Source organism: Pinus tabuliformis, chromosome 6 (genome assembly GCF_031772625.1).
Source record: "Pinus tabuliformis cultivar Carrire ecotype Pingquan chromosome 6, CPIR1, whole genome shotgun sequence".
Taxonomy (NCBI): Eukaryota; Viridiplantae; Streptophyta; class Pinopsida; order Pinales; family Pinaceae; genus Pinus; species Pinus tabuliformis.
The window spans coordinates 1,649,020,392-1,649,043,076 of NC_142292.1; positions in this window are offsets into that span (position 1 = coordinate 1,649,020,392).

Sequence of the window (22,685 nt, forward strand, 5' to 3'; positions counted from 1 at the left end):
ATTGCGTGAGCCGAACACCATTCCCTTCGGTTCCTCATAATAATAACTCCTTATTTATGATTAATAATAATATCATAAATAATAATAACATTGACTATGATATTAGTAATAATAAAAACAACCATCTCTATAATAATAATAAGATTGACTATGATATTAGTAGTAATAAAAACAACCATCTCTCGGATGCGGGTGACACGACGGCTAGCCATGACGAGCCACATGACATACATGTGCCGCCTCAGGTGTAAGGATGGCATTCAATGCCTGTTCGCCGCCATGGAATATATGGCAAGGTATATCGCAGGTCGGCATTCATTGCCGCATTCAAGTCGCGGGCTCGACTGCAACGAGCAGTTATGGTGTCCGAGGATCGAGGTTTCGGTGCAATGGTTAGAAAAGGTGATGGAGGGGCTCAGCGAATGCTGCTTCACGCTCAACGTTTGGCATTCTTCGGTCTGGACGTCGCCTGGTCTTCGGCTCTCCGGGAATCAATACCTGACGTCCCTCGCCTGGTCTTCGGCTCTCTGCTTAAGGTATATCATCTCAAGTTTGAGGGGCCTCTGTGTCAATTTCGCCTCTGGGACATTACCTGTTGCCCACTCGCCTCTTTGCCATTTCCGCCTCCCCACCACGCTCTGCTCATCTCCCTCGACGCTTAGGCAAAAATGGTCAGGCCTCGACAGCGATTACTCAGCCGTCGAGGCTCTGCACGCGGAGGGTCCTCTCGTCCTACTGTGGAAGATCCTCACCCCCAATGCTATTGCTGCCGTTGTCATCGTCTTTCTGCAGCCAATCCTATTCTACCTAGAAAATTCTTGGACTCTAGCAGCCCTGACCCTGACTCAGTGCCTTCGCCAGCCTTCGGTTCAGCCATCTTTACCTTCAACAGCTCGATGGACAGGCCCCGTATCAATGCCCATGTCTCGGTATTATTTCTGGAGGAAGCTCCATCCGACAGCGAAGAACTCCGCGGCAAGGGGACGCAACAGGGTGAAAGGCCAGAATTTGACCAGACCATGCCTGGAAAGGAAGCAGAACAGACCCCCGGCCTTCCCCAGCCTTGGGAGGCGTCCACGTCCAAGAAAGACGACATCAAAGTGGACCCCTTCCCTTCAGCGGAGGAATTGGGAGAATTCGGGTGGTACCCGATCGTCGAAGAGAAGCCGGAGGAGTAGCTGGTCCTCTGTGCAGCATTACCCTCTCCAGCATCACTCAGGTTCTGTTTCGGCTCTCGGCTTATGTCATATGGTCTTAGTGCATGTTTGTGTCTTGTTTTTTGAAGCCCCTGCGTGGGAAAATGTTGTTGGCTATCTGCTGCCCCTGGGCGGGCTTTCTAGTTTGAAATGGTTGCTCTTTTTTGAAGTACATGGAACCCCTGCGTGGGATGTTTTGGCTAGTTTGAAATGGTTGCTCTTTTTTGAAGAACATGGAACCCCTGCGTGGGATGTTATGGCTAGTTATGGCACCTCTGCGAAGGTAGCTCTTTTGATATCTTACAGTCCAGAGTGCCAAAGTCTGGCCTCTAGGGATGAAACTCCATGATTGTAATGTTACTACTGTTACTGTATATAATAGATTAGTTTTTTTAACGAGAAAAAAAATAATAATAAAAACAACCATCTCTATAATAATAATAACATCAAATCTCAATAATAATATTAATAACAACATTGATTATAATATTAATAATAATAAAAACATAACATTAATCTCGATAATAATAAAATAATTCTCAAAAATTTCTTTCGACCTTTTTATAATAAAGTTGTTAAACGTTCCAGTTTTTTTTTATCCTCTGGTTTATATTTATTTTTTAGAAAAAGTTTAAATTTTGCATTGCTCTTAGAAAAATCCGAGTGGAAGAGATTATTTGTGATATTGAATTCAGGATAAGGGAGTTACCTACCACTATTAAGGATATCAGTTTTTTTTTTATCCTCTGGTTTATATTTATTTTTTAGAAAAAGTTTAAATTTTGCATTGCTCTTAGAAAAATCCGAGTGGAAGAGATTATTTGTGATATTGAATTCAGGATAAGGGAGTTACCTACCACTACTAAGGATATCATAAGACAAGACTATGTGCTTGTCTTGAAAAAGGCTAAACTGCAATTTTAGCAAACTTGAGTTTCAAGCTCTCAAAGCTTTAAACAATAACAAAGACATCGTTGTTTTTAAAGGCAATAAAGGGAGAGCTGTCGTTATCTTAAATAAGGATGATAGCCAGAGAAAGATGTTAGATCACATTTGTAATAGAGGGAGCTACAAAAAGCTTAATAAGAATCCTTTAAAGAAGATTTCTAAAACAATTGCTCTAGCCATAAAATCTAGTATCACTGTTAGTTCTCTTAGCCAGAAGTTGATTGAAAGTAGCCCTCTCACTCCTAGGATTTATGGGCTTCCAAATATCCACAAAAAAGGGGCTCCCATCCATCCCATTGTCAACACCATTGGAGGGTCGACCTATCTTCTTGCTAAGTTTTTAGCCAATAAGCTAAAACCTCTAGTTGGTCGAACTGAATCCTTTGTCAAAGATTCATCTTTGTTTGTCAACAAATTAAAGGGTATAAGCTTGGATCCAGGGGATAATTTGGTGAGTTTTGATGTGGTCTCCTTGTACACTAACATCCCCATTAACAAGGCCATTGAAGTCATCAAGCACATTACGGATCCAAATACAACTTACTTGGTTGAAATTTGTCTTACTTCTACTTTCTTTAGTTTTGAAGGTGAATTTTTTGAACAAACTTGTGGCGTTGCCATGGGTTCCCCCCTTTCCCCAGTGGTGGCCAATTTGTTCATGGAGGACTTTGAATCTAAGGCCTTGTCCTCTGCTCTATTCCAACCTAAGCTTTGGAAAAGGTTTGTGGATGACACTTGTGTCATCTGGTCTCATGGTCAAGATAAGTTGGAGCTCTTTTTCCAGCATCTTAACAATCAATCTAGTTCCATTAAATTTACTATGGAATGTGAAATTGATGGCAGCCTACCTTTCCTTGATGTTCTTATTTCAAAAAGAGATGATGGTTCTTTCTCCCACCAAGTTTTTAGAAAGAAAACTCACACTGAACAATATCTTCATGCTAATTCACATCATTTCCCCACTCAAAAGCTAGGTGTTCTCAACACCTTAGCCACTCGGGCATTATGAGTTTCTGATAAAAACCACCTCAACAATGAAAAAACCCATCTCCTTAATGTTTTTAATACGAATGGTTACCATAGACGTTAGTATCGTACAACCTTCCTTAAGACTGAAAAAGGTCCCAGGATCAAGAGATATCTTAAAGATCAGTTTTCGAGGGTACATCTTCCATTTATCGAAGGAACCATGGACAAGATTGCTAAGTTTCTGAAGGAACATAAGGTTCCTTCGACATTTAGGCTCCTAAACACATTCTGAAGCTCCCTAAGATCAGTAAAGGATCTTGTGAACCCCAAAGATGGGAAAGATGTTTATGTCATCCCTTGCTCTCGTGGAGCTCCGTATATTGGTGAAACTAGATGCTCGATTAATCAAAGGATTCATGAGCATGCAACTGATATCAAACATGGAAGGTCCCGATCCCCTGCTTTTCCAGAACATACAAAGAATACAAAGCATCATATCTACATTGAAGAAGCCAAGGTTATTGTAAGGATTGATCATTTTCATCATTGAAAGTTTAAGGAACCCTTGGAAATTGAAAGGAGGCCTATCGATTTGAATAGAGATGATGGTTGGAGTATTAGCAGGAGTTGGATATGTGCCTTGTCTTCCTAAGTTGTTTTTTTTTTAGCACCTCCCTTTTGATTAATTCATTCTTTTGATTTAACTTATATTTTATATTTGATTTTATTTATTCATTCATTTACTTTTTCTTATTATTATTTATTTATTTTATGAGTTTTATTGTTTAGAATAATTATTTTTGACCTTATTCGACCTCCGGTTTTATTAAAATAATAATACTAATAATTTTAATTTAATTGTTTACACCTAATAATATTGATTCATAAGTTGTTGGTCGACGTTTCGAACCATCTAATGTGGTTCATCCTTAGGACAAAGGTGAAAAAATCAGTCAATTAGAATGTTTAAATAGCAGAGATGCATCAAGTTCCAAAGTTAGTCGTTAAGAAATAGTTGTTAGGAATTAGTCGTTAAAAATTAGTTAAATATATATATATATATATATATATATATATATATATATATATATATATATATATATATATATATATATAGATATATATATATATTATCATTTTGTTTTGTTTTGTTTTGTTTTTTTGTTTTTTTCAATTAAAATAATATTGAATTCAAATTAGTTAAATTAAATTAATAATAATAGAATAAGAAATAAATATTTGTAAATGTATAATCATAATTAAGAATAAGTTTAATCCATTTTTATCAAATGGTTTTTAAATAAAATTAATAATATTCAACAACAAAAAATTTCCTTTGGAAAAATCATAATTTTATTAATGAAAACAAAATTACATGTTGTAAATGCTTACAAAGCATTCTGTCAAACCAGTCAAGACTAGTGATCACATAACCAATAATTAAAAAACTTTAGCATGTAGAGAAACAGGTTACCCTTTTCTCCATTTCTTCTTCTCTACTTTTCGCCATTCTCCTTGAGATGGTGTGGGTACTACAAGTTCTAGTTGATTCTTGACATCTTTTCTTGGATTTTCCTTATCTGGGTTTGAGCTTTCTGATGCATGATGACGTTTGATACCCCCTAGCTCCTTTACCTCTAGAATCCTTTCCGCCTGCAATGTTGGTTCTTAGAGTTATGATACTTCATGATTCAATTCCTCCTTTCCTGTACTTTCATGTGGATGCTGGTCTTTTTCATTGGTAAAGGGTTCCATTTCTTCTTCTTCCTCTTCGTCATCGGGCAAATGCTGAGGAAATTGCCATCCTTTGGGTTGCTTTCCTGGTTTCTTCTTCCTTCGTGATTCTTTCTTGGCATCAGGGCATGTAGATTGAAGATGACCTGTCTGTCGACATATTCAACATCTAAATGTCATGTTCTCAAAATCAAGGAATTGTTTCCAACACTAGTTGTTATGATTGAAGAGAATGTGATTTGGAAAACCCTTGCTGAGATCCAATTCCACACAAATTATGGCGAATGTATAGATCCTTTCTTTGACTCTTTGTGTATCTATTTTGATGTATCACCCTATTGACGAGGCAAAATATACCGCCAACAATCAAGGGGTTTCCCCAGTGTGAAGTACCAATTAGACCTCACACCATTTGAGGTAGGAGCACCATCAGATATATGGGCTAGATTGCCACCATGAATGTTTCTGCTCTTGGTTATCATATGAGGAGGTGTTAGAGGGGACAAGAACGAAATGCCCAGAAAGTGAAATAAAATCAGCCCAAGATTGACGAACTGCAGAAAGAGGTAGAAACAAGTCTCAACAACAATAAGAAGAGGTATGTCATGAGAGAGATCAGTGAGCCAAAACCCAATCAAACATGCATAAACAAGAACATGCCAAAAGTTAATTGCAAAATAGTTCACAATAGATCATTGACATGGAAAGAAATAATTAAACACAGATTTGAAAACAAAACGTACATGCAACGCCTATGAATAAGTTCATAACATATTGCGTGTATGAAAAGCACACATAAAAATACAATGAAAATACTAGACAACCAATACAACCACCATGAGTAAGCATGGGAATCAATGCCAAACAAAAAGAATATCTTATTAATGCTGCTACAACTTCAAGTACATATCTTGCAATTGGTCAAAACCTAATAGTGGAACATGGGTTGCTCATACCATTGTCCAATGCAAAACCCTAACTTCACTGCAACTCCACCCTACTAGCTGCCAAGAGTTGAGTGCCTCTAGCTCTCAAGCACAAATCAACTATCTAATCCTAGCCTCAACTCAAGTGCTAAATTCCCTCCCTAACGAGGCAAGAGGGCACATTTATAGGGATGAGGTGATTCTTCACCCACTATGATCCTTGACCTCCCCACATGACTCTTGAACTTCCTCACTGCTCTCTCATGCCTATTGGTTAATGCATCCTGAATTGATCTCAATAACCGCTGAAATTATGATGATAACATTTGTACATTGATAGAAGAGAGAATGTGAGGAGAAAAGAGGAGTTTCGAGAAACCCTAGGGTTGGTTCATTGTTGCTGACATTGTTGTGACAACATGAAGACCTGCATGAATGGTTGAAATTCTTGATATTGTGCCTTGCTTGCATCCAATCATCTCCTATCGTTATGTTCCTGACATTTCCACCATATTTTAGGAGGCCGAGTGTACCCAGTTTCGTCGTCGATGAAAACACAAGTTGTGAAGCTTCTGTGAAAGATCCTAGCTCCCTTCATCTAGGTCGACATTCTTTCTTTTCCTTGTTATCTGCAAGCATAAAAAGTGCATTATCCATATACATATTGGCAGACAAATAATACTATCAGAAATATTAAACAATTGACTCAGGGTGAAACACCAATTTGGACCCCTATTTAGTCCCTTTCAGCACCACAGTGACATCAATGAATTTGATTTCTGCAAGGTGTCTTTGGGCTCCATAATGTTGACAAAAATTCCTTAGAGAACTATCCATATCCTTTAGCTTGGACCAATCTCATCCAATAGTGTTTAAGGTGAAGGTTCTAGAGCTTTGTTATCTTCTATGGAGGAAGTGTAGTGCCAAGAGACATATAACTTCATGGAATTCAAGATTTAACACTCTAATGCATGTTTCCCACTTCCTTGAATCTGTTGTTGGATAACCATGAAGATTCCTTCTTAATGCTACAAATGTTCAATCGTAATTCAAGCATGGCATCTTATAAGCGAAACCAAAAATGTAACTTCCATAATTTCGAATAAGAGACAGCTCAAATAACAACACTGATCTTCCTTACCTTGTTTTCCTGTGGCGTGACCCTGATTTCCTACAACACCTGGAAATACGAGAGTGGTCTATATTTTCCTCATGGAAACCTTTATCTTTGTACATGATATAATGGTGGTCACTTATAAATTGTTGGCATGCAGCGAAATGCCTTGTCGTTACGATATTGAGGATGTCTCCTTCTACCATCGGTAGTGCTATCCCGAAGTTAGTTTGTAACTAGTGCACCGCACATTTATCAATTTGTCAACACATTTATCATCCATATAAACAATCACGTGTACAAATGCCATTTGGGAACATATAGTAATTTTTTTTTTTTTTAATTAAAATATTGAAATGGATTCTAGTACCTAAAATTATGTTTGACAGTTGTAATCTAGTGTCTTTTTTGATAATTTATTATAAACCCTTAAAAGTCTGAAATTTAATCACTTTAACTTAAATTTTTAAAATTTTCTATAAAATTTTATAATAATCATACGGAAATTTCCATTATTTTCCTAGCTAATTTGTAACTTCTTTAAACAACGCGCTTTTCACATAACAAAAACGGTCGTATTTTATAATGAACACGAGGCCTCGGGATCAAACAAGACGGTGTGCTCTCGAGAGTCGTTTGGGCACGCGAAACCCTAACAAATACCACCATATATTTTAGGGGCTCTCAGAAGCGACCGGTCCTTGGTTCGAACCTGGCAAAGACATGTGGAGCTCATCTGCTGACTTGCCGATACTGTCTGACTCGTCTGTCCAACTCCATGTAATCCCCCGTTGAGGTGTCTAAGATATTTATTAAAGTCATCGATGTCTGTGCTGCGTGAGGCACTGTTTTCTTGACGCTGTCTGATGTTATTTTAAAATCGAAACCCTGAAGTCTTCATTTCGATGTTGATATTGTGCAGTGCTATGCATCTTCTTCCTGGACATGGAAAAGGCCGCCAAAGATCGCTTCACGGATGCTTAGTTTGCGTGTGGTAGGCCGTCGGAATGATTCCGAAGGTTGATTTCTTTGCTTCGAAATTCTTTTAACTCAGATCAAAACCTTGTGCCATGCCAGGATTTCACGGCATAGAAAACACGGCGCGTTGTCATGCTTTAGATTTTGTTTTGTTATGGTTGTAAATGTCCTCGGTAGAGCTCCGTCACGAGATAAACGTCTGACTCTGTCAAGAAACTGCGAGGTTTTTATCATATTATGTGTATATAGCACACAGATAACACCTTCCCTATTTCAGCAAAGTTTGAACTGTTTAGTGAACTCTCCCGTTGATTTCAAGAATTTGCAAAAAAGACTTTGGCCGGGCATCTGTTTGAATGCTTGTCGTAATCTTTTAAGCTCTTCCTGGGGTGTTATCGTCTTTCATGGCCGGCAATGGGAGATTTGAAGTTCAAATCTCGTCAAACCAATTTTTCTGATGCCTTTGGTGCCAAATTGCACTAAAGATCGAGAAAATCACTTACAGATTTCCAGCATAAACTGAATACACATCCCGGAGCTACTTTGCCGCTTTAAATTTCGTCTGGTCTTTGCCTTTTTCTCTATAACGATTGGATAGTAGCGATTTGCAATCTTTTGTAATGAACGGAGACAGAAATTTACACAGTTCAAACATTTTACGGCATTCTGAATCGCTTCGCTAGCTCAAAGCATAATTAGCGCTGTAGGAGGATCAGAGAAGCAAGCATACAGAAGATACCAAGAACCCGTGAAACTCGAAGGTTTATTTTTTGTTCCTCCGATTTTTGCTACAGTGGGCTGTGCAGCGAGAAATAGGGGTATGCATTCAATCAGGGTTGTAGTAAGTAAGATCAAGGGATTAAATATTTTGATCTGCAAATTGTTTGGTTTATATATATATATATATATAATTTTTCATGACTTAACTATCACTTCGGATTTTGGTTATTTGTTATTTGGGTAAAAACTTGTAATTCCAATAGATTTTTTCATATAAAAATGATAAAAAAATATAATTAAAAATGAGATTAGAATATAGAATAATAACACTATTTGAAATGTGAAGTATATTATTTTATTTTAGTTGTTTTATATATATATAATTAGTAGTTGTTTTTTCTTTTTATATATTTAATCTCTCATATATATTTATCATTAAAAATATGTTGTAATTTTATATTAGGAATTGAACAAATTATACATTTCTTCAATTGAAAATTGAAAATTAAAAAAATAAAATTGTATAATTTATTCAAATTTTTATATAAAATTAATATATAACATTTAATATATATATATATATATATATATATATATATACTTTCTCTTTACATATATATGAAATTCATTTTGAAATAACTTTTTTACTATAGATATTCAAACAATTTATTAAATTTTGTATTGAAATATATTTTAAGAAGTATAAGAATTATATATCTTACATATAGTTAAAAGTGGAAATATAAGAATTTTTTTTTTGTTTTTAGTTATTATTGGAAGTTAATATAAATTTATGTTATTGTTGATGGTGCTGGATACCACCAACATACAAGGGGTCTCCCCGATATGAAGTTTTAATTAGACCTCACACCATTTGGAGTAGAAGCCCCATCTAGAGTATCAGCCTGACCACCATAACTTAAGGTTTGCCCTGGTTTCAATGGATAACATAAGAGATTATGCACATAACCTTTGAACAAACAAGTAAGTTGACATTGTGAAAGACCAATTGCAATGTGTAAAAGGATGCCTTCACGAGAAGGGAGACAGGAGTGAGTCTTTAGAAGGATGTAATAGTACTAACCTAAGAGAGACACTCGAGGGCAAGAAAAAATTTGTTAGTTATCTAGCAAAATAGTTCACATAGACGCAACGACCATTAAAGCAAATACAACATATATTCAACATGATAAGTATCAAACCCAATGAAGTAGCTCAACTTCTTTAGTAGATATGAATATAACATATACTACAAATATCTAAAGAGTAAAATGTGTTGGCCCTATGAGCTTCAATTATTATGTGAAAGATCTCAAGTACAGAGTTACAATGGTGAACCACTAGCTCCAGTAGTGGAACATTAAGTCACTTTTGATTCTCCAATCTATGATTTTCTCTCCTATGCCAAGTTAGAGAAGCCAAGGCTAGCTCCCCAAAGCCTAAGCCTCCAAAATCCCTTTTCTTGAGCTATGAGGTTGCTTTTATAACAAGAGGAATAACCTTTCATATCCCCATGACTCTTGAACTACCCTTATGACTCTTAGACTTCCAATGTGACCTTTGAACTTCTACTTGACTCATTTGTCTACATGTGACTTTTCATATTCCACATGTGACTCTTGGAATTCCATACATTGAATTTTTTCATCTTCCTTTTGATAATTACATCATTACATCCACAAATGATGTGGCAAGACACATGGACACACATGACATTGTGATGAAACTGGTGCAAGTCACAACTTGACAATGATGACATGGGGTTTTATGATGAGGTGGAAATGCCAAGTTGTCCTTCTTGTTTCTTTGTCTTCAATATTCATGAAACATCTGCTTTGTTCTTCATCTTCACCCTCCATAGTGTCTTGAATCAACATTGGGGCCCACTAAGTTATCATGCAATGGTCCAAGATTTTCTTCATGCCTTCATGATGGTTCTGCTTTGTGCTTCTTCTCTGTAAGTGATTCCTTGTTCCTTCTCCTTACTATATTCCTTGAGCATTACCTTGCTTTGTTGAGGAGGTACACCTGCCAATGAAGATCACTCATGACAAGGTAAACTTAGTCTTGAAATCATCTATCGTATATTTAATTTGCTCATAGAAGAAGTTGCTTGCGAAGGCATGTGAAAGGACTTGAGAAGGAAAGGTTTAAAGAGGAGGGAACATGTAACAACCCTGGTGAAAAGTTCATATAATAAAAGGTAATAAAGGCAAAATAAGAACACAATTAAGGGACAATTATTCCAAGCTGAATGTTGGGAAAATATATCCTAGTGGGCATCATTGGATGTGTGTGTTTGATCTGAATTTGAAACTACTTGAAATTTGTTTACAAGGTATTCAATTCAGAATTAAACATGTTTAAAAGATTTCCATGTCTTGCAGAAAGAAAACTCATGAAATTTTCAGCTATTCATGACCCATTTAAGCATAGCAGAGTTATTTCCTTTTACTGTTTAACACATTAAAATGAATTTGTTCTGCAAAATAAATCAACCACATATGCAAAAGAAGTTGATAAAGCAGTTCACCCCCTCCAGGGCTACGTCTGCTGGGTCCAAAGCTCCCAACTGGGCTTGTCCTTGTTTTTATTAAATGCTCAAATTGAAAATACAGCTGAATAGAAGCATCTACAGGAGAAATAGATTGTAGAAATGGATTCAGAACACTTGAATCCTTCAGGATTGACTATTGGATCACCTCCAATGGATTCCTGCAATCTTGTACAGTCTTCCCAATACTGGCCCCTGGTGACTCCTAGAACTTTCACGGCTCCAAAATGTATGCAAATGACCTCTGATGGCTGTAAGATCTGCACCAATGGCTTCAGAAGGTCGAAATTACCCAAAATAAAAAAAAAATCATCCAAAACCGACTTTCCTAGCCAAAGTTATGGCCATTTACTCCCAACTGTCAGTTTGGCCTAACAAAACCCCAGTTAACTTTAGTTACGGCCAGTTCGGCCCGCCAAATATGGTGGGACCGCCAAATTTGGCGCTCCGCCAATTCCGCCGCCAACTGAACTGTAGTCAAATTAAATGCTTGCCTCAGATTGCGTGCTGACCGTTTGGGCTGGCGGTTAGTGCTTAAGCTCCTGGTTCCCCGGCGTGGTCATATGGAGGGCGGGGCTGGCCCTTAGGGGCTGGCCCCCTTTGCTTTCCCGCCACTGCAATTTCAAAATTCAAAAAGATTTTCTCCACCCATGGATCAGATCAGCCCTTGGTGGCGCGTTGGTAAACCTTTGAACTGGTACAGCAGGGGTCGCGGGTTTGATTCACAATCTGACCCAAAAATTTTGAAACGCAATCCCATATACTGCTGACGTCATCTGGGGGCCACGTGGCGGCCTCCGGGCCTGCCACGTGGCAGCTTCTGATTGGCTGTTGAAAAGGGAATATTCCCTAGAATATTCCAAGGAATATTCTGCGGAATATTCCTTTTTAATTTTTTTTTTTTTTTTTAAATTCAAATTTCTAATGTTATTGAGCCAATTATTCTTTTTGCCATATCTTCCTCATACGGCGACCGTTTTTCGAACCGTTTGCGGCGCCGGAATCGGGAGGACGAGCACTTTCCAGTCGTTTAACTTTGAACCAGTTCTGAGCACTTTAAATTTTGAGCATTTTTACGACACTTAGGACATGAGCACCTGATCACGCCTCCCCATTGGGAAGCTTTTGGACCCCAAAAGCCTTCAACTACCTGTTAAAGAGGTGAGGGTACAGCTCCCTCACTCTATCCACCTCCATCCACTTTGCCTTGTTCGGTTTGCTGCCTTTGAAACCAACCCGAACATAATCTACACTGCCCCTCCTTGAAGTGCGTGTCCTTCTGTCAAGGATTGTATCTTCTTTCAGCTCATCTAAGAATTCTGGAGAGAAATCTTCTATAGATGGCAGTTGAACAACACTTTCATGATCAGCAATCAAAGGAGGTTCATACAAACGTAAGTTCTCCACATTGACAACAGAATACATTTGCATGTAGGAAGGCAAATCTAATTGAAAAGCATTATTTCCAACCTTCTTGAGGATTTTGAATGGACCATAACGAATAGGCTTCAGCTTTTTACCTTCTCCTTGCATCCTTTCCTTACTAATGTACAGCCATACCTCATCCCCTTCTTGAAACTTGTGATCGACTCTATGCTTGTCATGTCTTTCCTTGTACTTGCCTTGACTCTTCTCAAGCTGTTCTTGAATTTGCTGATGTATTTGCTGAATTCTTTCAATGAATGAACGAGCTTTGTCAATATCACTATGTCCCTCAATGGCAACATCTTTCTCCAGAATGAAATCAAGAGGTGATTTTGGCAAGTAACCAAAACAAGCTTCAAACGATGAGGTGTTTGTGGAAGAGTGCTTGGCACGGTTGTAAGCATGCTGTATGTAGTGCAAATGTTCATCCCAAAGCTTGGGATGCTTGCTGCAATAACCTCTCAAGAGGTGCACAATGGTTCTGTTCACAACTTCGGTTTGTCCATCTGTTTGTGGATGGAAAGCAGTACTTTTCTTCAACTTTGTGCCCATCATCTCCCATAGGTTGGACCAAAAATTCCCCACAAATCTGGAATCCCTGTCACTAATAATGGAAGTAGGCAAACCAAAGTGAATCCATACATGATGAAAAAATAATTCAGCAGTTTGTTCAACAGTTATAGTTTTCTTACAAGGCATAAGTATACACATTTTGCTTAAACAATCAACTACTACATATAAATAATCATGTTGCTTTCTAGATTTTGGCAAACCTCCTACAAAATCCATAGAGATGCTCTCCCATGGTCTAGAAGGTACCGGCAAAGGAGTATACAAACCAAGCTTCCTATTGCTAGGCTTGCTTGTAGCACATAATGAACAACCTCTTATGAACCTTGAAACAGAATCTACCATGCGAGGCCAATAGCAATACCTCTGTAGATGTGAAACTGTTTTGCTCACACCAAAATGGCCAGCAATAAGAGAAGAATGAGCTTCTCTTATGACATTTATCCTCTCCCCCTGCGGTATACACAACTTGCCCAAATGAAACAACAAATTGTTATGCATGTGATAATCATTTTCCTCTACATGATTCCCTTTACTCAAGTTAGCATACACATCTTTAAAGTCATCATCAGATGCATATTGTTCTATGTAACTATCATGTACAATGGAAGCATTCTTAAGTAAAGTAACAACACCAATAATAGGCCTTGAAAGCATATCATCAACCTTATTCAAAGTACCTTTCTTATACCTTATTACCAAATGGAACTGTTGCAAGAAGCCCATCCATCTGAAGTGTCGTGACTGTTGTAACTTGCTTTGTGATTGCAAGTACTGTAAGGGCTGATGGTCGGTATGTATAACAGTTTCTTTGCCCATCAAGTAGTGTTTCCACTTTTTGACGCTTTGTACCAACGCATACAACTCCTTATCATATGTAGGATAATTTACAACAGCACCATTAAAATTTTCAGAATGAAAAGCAATAGGCTTACCATGTTGTAGAAGAACTGCACCCATAGCATAATCACTAGCATCAGTTTGTATCTCAAATGGCTGTCTCAAATCTGGTAATGCAAGGACTAGAGCTGAACTAATCTTCTCTTTCAAAGATTCGAAAGCTTTTTGCTACTTGCCTCCCCATTGGAAAGCATGCTTCACACTTGCCACTGCATGCATAGGAGCTGCTATAGAAGAGAAGTTAGAGATAAAATTCCTCTAATATTGAGCTGCACCCAAAAAACTTCTTACCTCTGTTATGGATTTGGGAGTAGGCCACTTCACAATAGCCTCAATCTTGGCAGGATCAATTCTCAGAGCACCTCCTCCTACTATGTGTCCCAAATAAACCAAAGAAGTCTTTCCAAATTCACACTTTGACATTTTAAGAAATAACTGATTCTTCTTCAAAACATCAAGTACTTTCTTAACATGCATGACATGATCTTCTCTAGACTTGCTGAAAATTAAGATGTCATGTAAGTAGACAATAACGAAATCATCAAGAAAAGGACGCAAGACATCATCCATTACCCGCATGAAAGTTGCAGGTGCATTGCACAAACCAAATGGCATCACAAGCCACTCAAAGAGTCCTTGTTTGGTTTTAAAGGTTGTCTTCCAAATGTCACTTCTTCAATTCTTACTTGATGATATCCACTGCACAAGTCTAGCTTAGTGAAATATCGAACATCTTTCAGCTGATCTAGCAAATCATCTATCCTTGGGAGTGGGTAACGATTCTTTACCGTTATCTTGTTCAAGGCCCTGAAATCAACACACATACGCCAAGTGCCATCTTTCTTTGGAATCAATACAATCGGTGACCCACATGGCGAAGTACTTGGCCTTATGAAACCTTTGTCCAACAAGTCCTTGATTTGCTTCTTTATTTCAGCATTCTCCATAATAGACATGCGGTACATGCCTATGTTTGGAAGAGGACAATCTGGATTCAAATGGATTTCGTGCTGAATCTCCCTCTTAGGAGGCAAACCTGTTGGCTCCTGAAACATCTCATGATATGCATCAACTACATCATACAGATCTGATTTAAGTTTTGGATCACAATTGTCAAATGACTCATGATTCACATCAACCTTGGGCTTAATCATAAGAAGAACAAAATTCTTACTTGAATTGACCAGCCTTTTTACCTGTCCTGCATTCACCATCGCTATATTTGTCTTCTTGCGATGAGCTCTAACAATGAACTCCTTGCCATCTTTGAAAAGATGATATTTGTTTTCATGGCGATGAAAGATAGCTTTCCTGTCAAACAAGTAAGGACTTCCCAAAACAATTCCTGCTATATCAAAAGGTACCACATCAAGTTCAACTGTGTCAAAAAAATGTGCAGTAATTGCAAAGCGCAATGTGCACTTTCTTAAAACTTGTAAATTTGCATCCTTGCAAATCCATCCAAGTGGATATGGCTTCGGATGTGGAACGGTCTCAAGTTTAAGCTGCTTGACCAAGTCCTCTGATATAAGGTTTGCTTGTGACCCACTATCAAAAAGTGTGTCAATCTTAGTATGTTATGTTTTGAAATCACCCTCACATGAAACAGTTCAATTCTTTCTTCCTCATTAGGAGCTTGTACATGACAGTTTGAGGTACTAGTGCTGGCTTGAGTTTCAATTTCTTTTCCCTTCAAGTTTTTCAAACCCATGGCTGCAATTTTGGTTTCATCACCTGAATCTTCCCCTAAATCTTGTGGTGTAGATGTAGTAACAGCAATTTTCTGTTTCCCTTTGGATTTGTTAGATTGAGGTCTTTTTTTAGGATGTAATTTCCAATAGTTTTTCTCCTCATGGCCTGGTTTAGAACAGTGTTTATAGATCACTTTCTCACTCTCCTATTTGACAGATGCATTCTTTTTTCCTTTTCCCTTGGAGGTTTTCTCTTTGCTTTTCCCCTTGGGGGGCTTGTTTCTACCCTCTTCAAATGTGTTTTTTCCCCTTGCCTCTAAATGGGTAGCTTGGACACAAACCTCATCCAGGCTAGTAGGGTTAAACATCAAGATGGTGTGTCTAAGGTAGCTATGCAAGCCACCAATGTATTTCAGCAAGGTTTCTTGGGTCTGTAAATCTACCCCTAACAAGAGAGATCTTCTCCTGAATTCTTGGGTGTAGTCTTGGACACTCTGACCCTTAAGTTGTCTGAAATTTTGCCAGTTCATAATGGCTTTCTGCATGTGAGCAAGAGGATAAAACTGCTTTTTAATGGCTAACAGAAATTCAGGCCATGTTAAGGTAACCTTACCAAATTTCTTGATCTCCTCTTTAGTCTTGGCCTCCCACCAGACCAATGCTGCTCCATCCATTCTCAAAGAAGCCAACTGAATCTTTGTGGCATCATCATGGATATTTTGGATCCTCAAGTAAACTTCCAACTGCCTAATCCAGTTGTCAAGCTTTTCTGCATTCACTTCACCATTAAACATGGGTAATTCGAATTTTACATCAAGCTTCAAAAAAGGACTTTTTCTAGAGGATCTATGCTTATGAACAGAAGAAGACGAGGATGAAGAGGAAGAAGGTGAAGATGGGGGTGGTGGATCACCATTTCCTCCCTGTCCTTTCTTGGAATGATCATCATCCTTCTTACCTCCTGAAGAGCCCTCTCCTTCATGTGGATGTTTGGACCCTTCTCCAACCAATTTCTCATTTCTTTCTTGGTACAATATCCTCACCATTTCAGTGAGGTCCAAGAAAGCCTTTCTGAAGACTCTTTCTTCTTCTCTTGGATCTGTCTCTATAGGAATTTCTCCTTCATGTTCAGACATCCTTGAAGCTTCTGCTGAGACTCTTGAGGGTGAAATTGAAGGTGGAGGTGATCGCTCTCTGGCCCTCCTTGACTGAGGATTCTCTCGTTCTCTAGTCAACTGTCCTTCCCCTCTTTTAAGTTTCAACCTGGTAAGCATCAATACTTGCAAGACAGTTAGAAGATCTTTGCACAAAAACCCTGAGCTCTGATACCAACTTGATCTGAATTTGAAACTACTTGAAATTTGTTTACAAGGTATTCAATTCAGAATTAAACATGTTTAAAAGATTTCCATGTCTTGCAGAAAGAAAACTCATGAAATTTTCAGCTGTTCATGACCCATTTAAGCATAGCAGAGTTATTTCATTTTACTGTTTAACACATTAAAATGAATTTGTTCTGCAAAATAAATCAACCACATATGCAAAAGAAGTTGATAAAGCAGTTCACCCCCTCCAGGGCTACGTCTGCTAGGTCCAAAGCTCTCAACCGGGCTTGTCCTTGTTTTTATTAAATGCTCAAATTGAAAATAGAGCTGAATAGAAGCATCTACAGGAGAAATAGATGGTAGAAATGGATTCAGAACACTTGAATCCTTCAGGATTGACTATTGGATCACCTCCAATGGATTCCTGCAACCCTGTACAGTCTTCCCAATACTGGCCCCTAGTGGCTCCTAGAACTTTCACGGCTCCAAAACGTATGCAAATGACCTCTGATGGCTGTAAGACCTGCACCAATGGCTTCAGAAGGTCGAAATTACCCAAAAAAAAAAAAAAAAATCGTCCAAAACCGACTTTTCTAGCCAAAGTTATGGCCATTTACTCCCAACTGCCAGTTTGGTCTAACAAAACCCCAGTTCACTTTAGTTACGGCCAGTTAGGCCCGCCAAATATGGCGGGACCGCCAAATTTGGCGCTCCGCCAATTCCTCCGCCAACTGAACTGCAGTCAAATTAAATGCTTGCCTCGGATTGCGTGCTGACCGTTTGGGCTGGCGGTTAGTGCTTAAGCTCCTGGTTCCCCAGCGCTGGTCATATGGAGGGCGGGGCTGGCCCCCTTTGCTTTCCCGCCACTGCAATTTCAAAATTTAAAAATATTTTCTCCGCCCATGGATCAGATCAGCCCTTAGTGGCGTGTTGGTAAACCTTTGAACTGGTACAGCAGGGGTCGCAGGTTCGATTCACAATCTAACCCAAAAATTTTGAAACGCAATCCCATATACTGCTGACGTCATTTGGGGGCCACGTGGCGGCCTCCGGGCCTGCCACGTGGAAGCTTTTGATTGGCTGTTGAAAAGGGAATATTCCCTAGAATATTCCAAGGAATATTCTGTGGAATATTCCTTTTTTTTTTTTTTTTTTTTTTTTTAAATTCAAATTTCTAATGTTATTGAGCCAGTTATTCTTTTTGCCATATCTTCCTCATACGGCGACCGTTTTTCGAACCGTTTGCGGCGCCGGAATCGGGAGGACAAGCAATTTCCATTCGTTTCACTTTGAACCAATTTTGAGCACTTTAAATTTTGAGCATTTTTACGACACTTAGGACATGAGCACCTGATCAGTGTTTTGGCTAAGGAAAATTGGCAAAGGCTAAGGCAAAGGCATTAAAAGGAAAAAAGGAATTTTTGGCACATTTATTTATGAAAATAAAGGAAAATAGGAGAAAAGGAAGGTAAAAGGTCACAGGTTGCTGTGAGGAGGAAATTGAAGGAAAATGATGGAAAATGACGGAAAATGAAGAAATTAGAGGCATCATTAATAAAAAGGCTTTTGAGGATCAGTTGGTAGGTCTTGTCAGCCTAAAATTTTGTCATGTTTAAGTTTGGAGCTCTCTCATTATTCTCTTCTTTCACTCTATTGGTCACTTAGAGTTTTCTTGGAGCACTCTTGCTTTGGATCAAGGAAGGAAAAGCAAGCAAAGGAAAGGAAGTTAAGCAAGGATCAAGGAAAGGGAAGCTCTCTTATATGTGTTATTTCCTAGTTGGTTTGGACATGCATGGATTTTCATGTTGGTGTATGGTTCTCTCGCTGTCGATGGCATGGTTTTGTCGGGTTATGAAAGTAGTTTTCAGCCTAGCCTAGCCTTTTTCTGAATGCCATGGTACGTTGCGATGTTTATTTAGATTTTTGAGCTTTGGTTACTAGATGGAATTCAGAATCTGGGGCGTAGGTGGTCTCAAGGTTCATTCCTAAAGGCCTAGGAATCCCTTGACTGGTTTTGGTAGGATACACGGTAAACCCTGAGGGAGAAATCTTGGTTTAGGGCCTAGTGACCCAGGTTTTGATTGTGGTAAAGCTTGAGAGACAAGGAGATGGAAAATTCCTCAAGGATAGTGATTGATTCCGGATGGCAGTCCAAGTTCTGTTCGGTTGTGATTGGAGCACCGGTCTTGGTGTGATCTCGGTTGGATGAGGCTGGAGGTGGTTTAACCCATAGATTTCCTTAATTGTTCTTGGATTGGTTGTCCTATGAGATCCCACATTCATGCTTGGAATATGGCATGGGGGTGACTAGCTGAAAGAGATATTTGGTTTAGCCATGTCTATAGTCGGGTGGTATGTGGAAGCCTCGAACCTGTTTGGATTTGCATATGATTAATAAAAGCTAATTTCTCTTACTTTTGCATTGATTTATATGTGGATTTAATGGCTGCCATATCTCTGATATTTACATGGTTTAATGTTGGTTATAAGCATGGTTGTGTGACTGGTTTATGTCATGGTTTCATGTATTTACTTGTAACTATTAAATGGATGGATGCAAGCACTAATTGATGATCTAGTAGTTCATTGGAGAAGGAGGTGATCCTTCTGATGATGTTTCATAAGTCATTTTAATCATTTATGCTTTGTCTTGTATCCTAGACCCGTAGGTTTCTTTGATGCCAAGTGTTTGACATAATGCCAGTCCTAGTTAGGGATGCTCAGGCCCAGTCCCGAGGGTGATTTTTGATTGGTTAGCATGGTTATTATGTTTTTAATGATTTCTCAAAGTTATAACAAGTTCTGGCAGTGGCCAGGATTCTGGGCTAGAAAAGCGACTCAAATCTTGGGGTTGCTGGCATATAACTGGTAATTCTGGACCACAGTCGTTGGTAGGCAGGCCTGTGAGAGTGACTTTAGGTTGTTGGTCGCTCGCTTTCCCATAGCATGAGAACGACTATGGCCTAAAAGCTGCACAATAGTAGTGGGAACCAAGGGCAAGTTGTCTGAGCGGCTGACTTGTCTCCTAAGGTGTCTGTTGATGACGTTGGATGATTGTATGTGATGTTTCATCGAATCCACTTCCTTAAGGTGGCATAAGAGGTCGAATCTGATTGTAGCAACATCTCTCCTCATGTTTACCCTGATTGGCATGGTTACTTGGGTGGATGTGGGAGGGCCTGTTACAGATTGGTATGAGAGCCAGTTTCGATCTCTTTGGGTCATATCTGATACAACAGATTGGTATCAGACTATGGTTTCACTGTCCTTGGGTGAATATGTTGGTCATGCATGCATTTAAGTTGCATGTGTGTCTCTTACACTTATATTCAGTGTGCTTGTTGCATTGCATAATGTTGATCATGGTTGTAGTAGGGTTGTCATGAGGAACTTGATGATTGATTTTATGGAATGCATCGTCATGAGTATATGTTGCTTGATTAGATCTTTGTATGTTGGGTTGAATTCTTGGTTATTTGATTACATGCATCAGTCTTGTAGCCTGATTACAACAATTGATCGCTTATGCTCGACTACATGCAGTTATGCGTGTTTGTAGTTGATTAAGCATTGCTTATGCAGGTTGACAGCTGGATGAGGCAATGTGTACAATGGAGTAATGGTTGTTGTCATGCATGTGGTCATGGTTTGTGAATATGATATCGTCATGCATTGATGACTGGACTCTACATAGAATGATGTGAATATGGTTTGGTACTCATGTGTTATATGTCTATATGGATTTGTTATGCATGTATGGTCTTGGTTATAGTTATCCATGAATAGTAGGTGAAACATGCCTTGTGAAGTCATTGTATGCAATTTAGGTCATCTTGGTGCTATTGGATTGTTATGATGCTAATGTGTTGGTTGTAATCGAGTAAGAGATGCAGATCATTAAAGTGAAGTTGTAGCATTGAACCTCGAGGCAAGAGCATGTCGTCATACATGTATTGTATGTTTGGCAGGCAGGTATGTAAGTTAAGGATTGTTATATGCATTAGGGTTATATACATTAGGTTTATTTACATGGCTTTAGATGTTATGGTTCCATACATGATAGATGATACTTGATCAACCTAGTCATATGCACATGTGTCAGATAGTCAAGAATGATGGTAACCTGTGGTTGTATGCATGGCTAATGTTGTTTTATGCTAGATAACATGATTACTAGGTTATATGTTGTTGATGAGCATGATATATAGCTTATTTTTGTTATATGTTATTAACTTGATGACTAAGGTTATTTCATTGAGATCTTGATGTTGTAATTTTGATTGATCATATGTGTGATGGTTATGTTCATTGCATTGAAGATCTTGATGTTATATATATTGTGTTAACCTAGTTCGACCTATGCAGATGGTTATGGTTGCGATATTCAGGTATGAGCTGACATATTTGTGATATGGTGATGTACTAATCTAGACTGACTTTGCATATGTGATTGTTATGCATGAATGATAATTTTTTATGAGCTTATGATGCGAACATGTTAGCTATTGACTATTTGGATATCATGATCTTGTTTATGTTTGAGTTAATATGTTGTGAAGTTATATTGTGCTAACTAGATTGATTGTGCAAACAAGATAGCCTCCCTTGAGACACTGTAAGGTACGATTTTTCTTATGTTTTATATTTAGTGCTTGACTATTTGATTATGTCATCTAGTTGATTTATTTAACATGGCATGTTGCAATTTGGTAGAATGTTTGATGAAATGCAAAATATTAGTATGTGCTCAAATGATCTTGTTGTAATATGATTGCGCTAATACATATGAGTTGAGATAAATGACCTGTACTTGAGTATGATAGATGGTAGTTGTAGCATTATGTATTATGACTAATGATTATGAGTTCACTAAGGATTATGACATGATTGTTAGTCCTGGTAAAGGTTGATTTCAAATTGGAAGATATTATTGTCTTGATATGTGGAACATGTGGTTGACATGTCTGAGCAGTTGCAAGAAACATGCTTGGTATTATCGTGACAAGGTGATAGTTGATGTGTTTATATAACTAATAGTTGGGTGATGCAAGAACGCATAGTAAGCCTCAATTGCAACAAGGAAAAAGGTAAAAGAAAGGAATTGGAAAAGAATTTTTTTGGATAGGTTTGGAAACCCTAATTCCAAAAAAATGAGTGCTTTGCATACAAGGATTCTTCTTAACCTTGATTTTGTTGACATTATGTTGATATGCGCTAGGTTCATGAACATGTACTTGACAAGTATATTATCTAATCTCTAGTTACAGGTGGATCTACCAAGATAATTGGAGTCCCTTGAGAGATGGTGTGGATGTGTTCAATTGCAAGGTAGTAAGCTTGGCACAAGAAGATAAGGTAACTGATGTATTGTTATGTTTATTTATGCACTAACATTATGTGTTTATGGTAGTATAATGTAGAGAGTTGCATGGCAAGAGAGGTTGCCATGAATAAAGAAGAAGGCTCAGGTTGAGCTTTCCTTTGGAAGCACTCAGAACCATGGGGGTTGAGAGATGGTGTCTATTGTTAGTCTTGTTCTTTTGGTCTTTTGTGATTGTTGCGCTTGATTTGTGATTTTGTGTGTGTTTGGTGCATAGCTATGCCACTTTGTTGCGGTTTTGTATTGTTGTTATGG